Genomic DNA, 8,567 nt, shown 5'->3' with positions numbered 1-8,567 from the left:
ACAGAAGTGCTTTCGTCAAGGGTGACCGACACGTGGCATCCACCGTAACGAAACGCCGTTAAGCTATCGGGCCGGGTTTTGGATCCGATAACCCGTTAACAGCCCCGATCAATGGGGATTTTCCATGTGTAAAATCATCATTGGCTGGAGGAGACACATGTCAGGTCTGGGTTGGCACAGGTGTCACTTATCCAATGGGCGAGACGCGCCTATGATATGTTGACATGTGGACCGGCCCATCAAGTTTAAATGGGCCGGCCCAACTGAAGGCCCACAAGATTTTGCGGACCATAATGGGCCGGCCCAGCTAAAGGCCCACGAGATTTTGCGGACCATAATGGGCTGGCCCAGCTAAAGGCCCACAAGATTTTGCGGGCCATAATGGGCCGACCCAGGTAAAGGCCCACAAGATTTTTGTGTGCTATAATGGGCCGGCCCAGGTAAAGGCCCACAAGATCCTTGCGGATCATAATGGGCCGGCCCAGCTAAAGGCCCACGAGATTTCGCCGACATTAATGGGCCGGCCCAGCTGTAGGCCCACAATATTTTGAGGACCCTAGTAGGCCGGCCCATTAACTGGCTGCCATGTTTTGGGCCAAATGCCGGCCCATATTTGATTCGGTCCATTAATGGCCTGCCACGCTCCGGGCCTAATAGTGGCCCATATGAGATCCGGCCCGTTAAAAGCCTACCATGTTCTGGGCCAAATTACGGCCCAGATCAGGTCCGGCCCTTTAAGAGGCTTTGGGCTCAATTATGGCCCATATCAGATTCGGCCCGTAACCTGGACACTATGCTTTTGGGCCCACTTGCTAAAGGCCCACTTACTAATTCGGCCTGATATTAGTTTTGGCATGTTAAGGGCCCGTTTAAAATTTTGGCCCTATATTAATTTCGGCCTGTTAAAAGCCCGTCATATAGTTGGGCCTAACTACGGCCCGATTTGCATCCGGCCTGCTCGCAGCCGATATCCGATTGGGCCAAACAAGGACTGAGACAATTTTGGCCTGTTAAAAGCCCGTGATTTGATTCGCACAATCATGGGCCAGGGTTCATTTCGGGCTACTGCCGGCCCGTGAGCTATTCGACACGTTTCAGGCCCAACCTACATCATGATTGCATGACAGCCCGATTATGTACCGTAATTTTACGGTTTGGCCGGTTTACTGCGAAGACAGGATATATATACAGTAAAATAACTGCAGCATCGTGAATAAGAAAAAACCTAGACTATACAATAAAGAAATTACGGCATATTACATCCACTGGGCATCAAAGTTTGCCACTATGATAATAAAGCACAAGCAGACAGCAGATTACATACACTGGGCATCAAAGATCGCCACCAGTGCAAATAAACGCGCCGACAAAATAATATACAAACCGACAGAACTTCAATAGAGTTCAAGAAAGGTTAGCCCTGCTGGGGAGCTGCAGCGCAAGTAGCTGAGCAAGATGATGAGACTGCGCTTGTTCAACACTTATATCTTCCTCACTCTGAAAGATAAACAAGCAGACATATGACAGGTTTTGCACATAAAAGTATCAGTGCTGACAATTCATCACATTTCTTACTGACGAATAAAGTGACACAGTTTAAAATTGCATTAACACAATATGGTATTGTTCAGGTCAAGACATGGCAGGAAATGACATTGTGAAGGAGTTGGCAGCTTCACGACACCACTGGATTACAGATGAAGAACTCATAAGTATCAATGGTTAGTGTGCTGTCTATTTATACCATTTCAGATTGGCAAATAAAGAGACAGTTTAAATAATAGTAGAATGATATGACAGTGTTCATAGTTAAGACATTGCAGAATATGACATTGTGCTATAGTGGGTAGGTTCACCACACCACTGGATTACGGAAGAAGAACAGAAGCATACATTCAGTTCAAAAGAAGATCACTTGCTCTGTATAGTTTAATTTACATGGTATGAAGAAGGAACTTGGTTGTACAACTGAAAACTTAAATTGAGAAAGGACAAACTTTTGTTTATGAACTACATAATAAACTTTAAACAAGCAATTTGATGCAAACACCAAAAATAAACAGCTGTTGCAGTCATGCCTAACCAAATATATACAACAAAGTTTGAAGGCTTGAGATGGACAAAATTACATTATTGGTGAAGACAGGCTCTATAAAGGCCTTGTCCATGCTGATGGGGGGGGGCAATTCAAGAAGTTTACCACAGAATCTTCTTCAAAAGCATTGCCTTTATTCTACATTTTGTTAAGAGTAAATATAGATGTGATAATATACGAAAAATGGAGAATATTTAAGATAAGATGAAGAGTGATGCTACATAACCAAGTAGCTATAAATGTAAGTGCAGCGATACAGACAAAAGGTACAGCCAAGAGCAATGCACAGATAAACTTCTTCAGTACCAACCTTATGGTAAGAGTAAATATAGATCTGATGTGTAGAAAATGGAGGGCAAAGGAAAATAAGTGCAGAGTGATGGTACATGAACAACTACCTGTCATTATAAGTACACTGATAAAGGACAGCATGTACTTACAAGAACAATGCAGAGCTAAAAAAACATTGGCATTGGATATATTCTACACTAATGTAACCATTCATACAGATCAGATAATTTGGAGCGAACAATTGATAAGCAAGCTATCATGCATACTACTGTCACATAATGAACCAGGTATGTATGCAAGTACAGTGATACAGGACAACAGGTACTAACAAGGGCAAAGCAGCGGGCAGCATATTTGCGATATCCTGTCGTTCTTGTCAAACCGGAATTCTTCTTCGAGCAGATTTCCTACAAAAAAGATCCGTAAGGCACATGCGGAAAAGTAGAAGTTCAAATTGTCATGTGATTTCATTGACAGTACCTCATCCTGGGAACGAGACTAGTGCATAACAAGGTTTTCCATTCAATGTCTTCTAAATTTAGCACAGGAGACTTCACCGGAAATTCGTTTATAGACTTGCCATCAAAGTGTGATTTCCTCAGGTAACACCGATACTGCTGCAATGCTTCCTTGAAAAGCACAAGCAAGCTTTGCTCGTCATGACTATCCAGATTGACCCTCGCCTAGTTACAACAATGTAATGTAAATCATTGATGTGTTCAATCAGCAGAAAACAGGAAAATAATAACCATGAATAATAGCACTTACACGTAAGTTGGACAGGAAATGTGAAAATGGTGTTTGTCTTCACAATAATCTTCCCATGATGGGAATATATGCACGTAGTCCAGAACAACATTGAAAGCATTGTATTTTAAACTGGGAATAAATGGAATGGGGTTTCAATCTGCAGGAATTGGCCGTCTCTGCAGTTGGGATAGGTCTTCGGCCGGTGGACTTGCTGTACTTTTTGCTGGAGTGGGATTTTTCTGTGGTACAGCTGGTGCTATGGCAAATGAAATCGGTATACCTTTTGCTGGAGTGCAGGTCCTGTGTGGTGGGGCTAGTGGTGTGGCCAGTGAAGTATGGGTACAGTCTGCTGGAGTCGGTCCTACGTTTTGTGTCACTGGTTGTACAACCAATATAAGTGGGCTGCTGTCTGATTTCTTCGGCACCACCATGTTTTTCAAGGACTTTGCTGGTGCTCCTTCAGGTTCGGCAATCACCCTCTTCCTTTTTGATGTCTGATGCACAAGAACAACATTTGAGTGGAAAAACATGGTATGATGACAGATGGAATATGTATTGATAATGGATGGGCATGGCATCTCGACATATATGATGAGTAAACTAAGCAGATGGCGGTGCAACAAAGTAGAAGAAATGCAAGACAACATATGCAAGATACCCGCAATCAATAAAACATTGCCAAATTAGAACAGGCACCTTGATGGGTGAATAGGACAGGCCATCTGCCTTTGACTCCTCGAGGTTAGAATAGTCATTCGGATCATATTCTGAACAAGAATCAACAGGTGGGGAGTGTATGAGTTTCATTGCATCCAGAATGGCACTCAATGCCTTGGTGCCAATTTTGTAAGTCATTGCAGTGTTTAGCTTCAAGAGTGGACTGCTGCTAGTGCGACACAAAGCAGCTACACAGATCATAGTGTAGATATAACGGGAAAACCTTAAGCATCAGAGTAAAATCAGCAAAGTGGAACTTGCTAGAATATATGTGCTAGTATTGCCGGTACGGCTAGAAAGGCTTCGGATACCAGCTCTCTTCAAGTGAAGGTGCGGTACTGTTAATATCAGTGTAACTCTCAAAGTTGACACAGCTCCCCGCAGGCCACTACAAATCCTATTCGTATGTTTACAAGATCCTACGAATCAAAGAGGCTCAAAGTGTCCATCACAACCGACCGTATAGACCTCTACACTGCAAATGTCCCTGCTCATCTTCAGTACAAGGAACATACTGTACTACTATCATACTCCCTCCGTTCCAAAATATAAGTCTTGGTAGAGATTTCCACTATGGATCACATACAGATGTATCCAGATATATTTTAGAGTGTAGATTCACTCATTTTGCTCCATATGTAGTCCATGGTGGAATCTATACAAAGACTTGTATTTAGGAACGGATAGAGTACATATTAAAGAAGAACAGAAGAGGAACATGGTAAAGAAGAGCAAGCAGATTTTGGATAATAAAATGTTGGTTGCGCAGTGCCCACACATGATGAACCAGAGCGCATTAAGAATGCAACTCCCAGCTGTCTCTCAACCATTTCAGGCGGTTGGATGAAGATCCTACGTCTCCTAACCCTTCTTCTTCCTCGTCTCTGATTCTTCCCATACAGAACACCGCACGGGCCGCCGGCCGGACCACCGGCCCCCATCGCCTGTGTTCCTCCGCCACCCCACCCCCACCCCTGCCCCAACCCCCACCCGCGTCGAGTTTTCTTCGTTCGACGAGGCCCCACAACCACCCGAGCCCCTTCGATCGCACCGGCGAACTCCGGCGAGCTCTGAAAAATCGACTGACCCAATTTTGAAATTTAGTCTACTGTGATTTAACTAGTGTGGAATATAAAAGGGGAAAACCATAAGCATTGGGACTATAGTGTTGAGCGTGCCATGGCGGATCTGAAGGTGCAAACCGGACAAAGGCAACTTTGCAACCAAGACAAGAAATCAGAGTAAAGCTGTGGCGATCTATTTTCTTGCTGCGATAAATAAGTTGAGCTGATACGAAAGAGTACTGCCTCTGGTGCGGCGCCGTGTACGCATCTGCTAAGAATTTGACGGTGCTGTGGCGGCGGGGCGTGGTGGACAAGACAGTCGTAGGAGCGGCGCCGGCAAGGTGGACGACGGCGGGGATGAAGCGAGAGGACGGGAAGCAAGGATCCCGGTCCGAAGCCGTGGATGAGAGAGGTCGATCTCTTGTAATGGACGGCGGCGTCGGGGTATCATCTCCGGCATGGTGGAGGAGGACGGCGATGGATGGGGCGGCGGACGGAGGAGGGTGGGGTGGAGAGGGTGTTTTGGTGCCCATGGAGTACGAATGGGGAAAAGGGAGGTAGAGAGGAACGAGGGAACCATGTATTCAGGGCGCGCTTATCTCAAATGCGAGGAAATTTACAAACTTAGCCCCCGTTTCAAATTTCTACTACATCACAGCAACATTAGTCGGTTGGGGATAGGACGGTAATCTCACATACACCGAATATTTGCCGACGAGAGTTTGTTTTTGGCGCCCACCGTGTATGAATATGAATCGGGGAGGGAGTCGATTTCGGCCGAGGACACACTGTGTTTTGGCGCCCACCGTGTATGAATCCAGGTGAGAGGCGGTTACGTCACGTTTGGGTGAAATTACAAACCTACCCCTATCGAAACCTATAGAAATCCAGCAGATAGGCTTTGCGTGGCAGGGATAGGCAGTAGTGATTTCCATCTCGCAGATTTTGGTTTTGGGCGGTTACTGCGACTTTCCCCGCTTCGTTCAAATTTTGCAGAGTGCACGTTTACCATGCCAACTCAATTCGAATCCTGTTTGTATTCTATTTTTTTCAGGCGGGATCCATTTTCAATTGGAATTACATTCTATATACATCATTTTTTATATATACTTTCAAAAGCACAACAAAGAATTCTGCTCCTTTATATGTATAATATGATTTAAAAATACAACGATCTCGAAATCTTAAGGTTGAATTCGAAAAAATTTAACCAAATTATGTTCTACTAAAATGTATGGATCAGTAATATCTACATATTAAATAACATAGATGTGCGTGAATTCATATGAGTATGCATGTTTGATAGATCAATTTTGGCTTGAGTATGGATTACATGTATCATCATCTCGAATTCAAATATTTGAATCCCTTTTTTGTTCACTCCTTTCACGCCCATCTCTCTCGCATGCATGCTCCTTCAGGTAGCTATCACTCTCTTTTCTCCAGCTCACCCGCACGCTCACTTCATGTTTCTCCTATCCTCGCAAACATGGTCTCTTGGCGTCTCCCTTGAGAAGTGTCACACTCTCCCTATCATTATACATTACACGGTTTTCATTATCTCTCACGTCTCTACTGTTCTCTGGTATCACTCGGTACCTAAGCTTTCTTTTTCACCGCCACACACACAGTCTCCACTCCTCTTTCACTTTGTCTTTCTCTCTATGGGATTCTCTCACACACCCTATATGTCTCTACATATGACTTATACCACTAAAATTACTCTCTCTCTCTCCTGTAGACACAACATTTGTTGCGGTCTCCTTTTCGTCTCCATCCCAAACTGACATTATTCATTTGTTTACCGATCATACTACCCCGACTACCGTATCCTCTCTCTCTCTCTCACAGACACACACACACAACTCCTGCTTCCACTCCCCTTCCCGACTACCATCTCTCTCTCTCTCTCACACACAAAACTCTCGCTTTCGCACCCCGACTCATATTTCTCTCACAAACATTTATCGACTAGCTAGCCTCTAGATAGGTTTATACACCCGCACACTCGTGCTTCCACCATCGCATACATGTCTCTCTCCCGCTCCTTGTATCTATGTAGATTTTTCTTCCCTTCTTGAGACACGCCCTCTTGATCGTGCACACACACACTACCGCCTCACTTTAAGCTGATACCTATCGCACACACACTCCTTGTGTCTTTGTCACACATGCACTCCGTCCTCCTCCACTCTCCCTCTCTCTCACACACACATGGGATTTTTGCAACAAATAGCAAGATGCCCATGCGTTGCACAGAACATCAAGATGCATTTGTATGAGTAGTTTATCTTGTGGGGGAAAAGGATGAACGAGGGAAGGCCTTATTTGCAAATGTGGAGAGGGGTGTGGGTATATTTTTGCAAAATTGCCATAGTTTCCTTCCTATCCGTCAGATATAGATCGGACGGCCTATATTGCAGGATGGCACGCACATGATCATCACCAACAATGCTTTTTATAAGAGTAGGGGTAAAAAATAGAGTTGGTGATGATGGTGGGCCTGCCATCCTGCAATGTAGGTCGTCCGATTTATATCTGACGGATAGGAAGGAAAATATGGCAATTTACCCGCACTCTTCACCACATTTGCAGATAAGGCCTTCCCTCGTTCATCCTTTTCTCCCACAAGATCTTGATGTTCCGTGCAACGCACGGGCATCTTGCTAGTAAGAGTAGAAATTAGACATATACCACTTCTCGAATCTTGAAACCAACAACATTCCTCCCTTATCTCATCAAAACCGCCAAAGGAATATATTTTGAGTGAAACATAACATATTTTTAGTGATATAGGTATTTCAAAACTAGACATTTTTCTATCAAATTGGTGAATATGTATTAATCTACTTTGATCGTGTGGCAACGCATTGGCACTTGCTAGTAGTTATTATAATTTTTTGGACACCAGACAAACGGTGGAGTACATATACGAAGAGAAGAGGCGCACGCACGCAGTCGGCCTCTCGCTGTCTCGCACACATGAGTGTTACGTAAAGGCGACGTTAACAAATAAACCCTAAAACCCTAGGTGCACGATTGCTGCATTCGCGGGTACCGGGTACGTGGTGGAGCACCTTTGTAGGAATAGTCAGCTCGCGTGATAATTTGATCCGTAGGAGTTGATGGTCGGGACTCGGGACCACAGGTGAACGACTTGGAGCGCGGTGGCTCGCCAGTTGCCACAGATTGAGTAGCCACGTTTAAAATATCATTTTTTTAACGGGGTTAAGAGTTCCGATTTTCAATGGCGTGTTATAAGTAGTTAGTAGATTTTAGAACGATTGGTATGGAGCGACAATGGAATTCATAGTACTACGTACCTCCTTGGCGTATGGTTGTATGGTCATTTTTTTGCGATGGAGGTTGTATGGGTTTATGTTGCGAGATGTTGAACCTGGTAGTTCTAGGGAAAATACTATGGTTTAGATTTAGATGCTAGTTTTCAGTAATGAAAATCGGAAGGGGAAACCCTTCTTTGATTAAAAAACTACTACCTCCATTCTGGTTTACTAGTCCACATCGTACTTTGGGTCAAAGTTTGTCCACGAATTTTACTTGTAAAATGTGAATGGAAAACGAGATTTTGTTATACCCAAACAAAAAAGGACTGGAGGGAGTGATTGCTCTGACACGGACGCGACCTCTCA

Source organism: Triticum aestivum, chromosome 3D (genome assembly GCF_018294505.1).
Source record: "Triticum aestivum cultivar Chinese Spring chromosome 3D, IWGSC CS RefSeq v2.1, whole genome shotgun sequence".
NCBI classification, from domain to species: Eukaryota; Viridiplantae; Streptophyta; class Magnoliopsida; order Poales; family Poaceae; genus Triticum; species Triticum aestivum.
The sequence above is the reverse complement of the archived record's forward strand: the minus strand, read 5'-3'. Positions refer to the sequence as shown.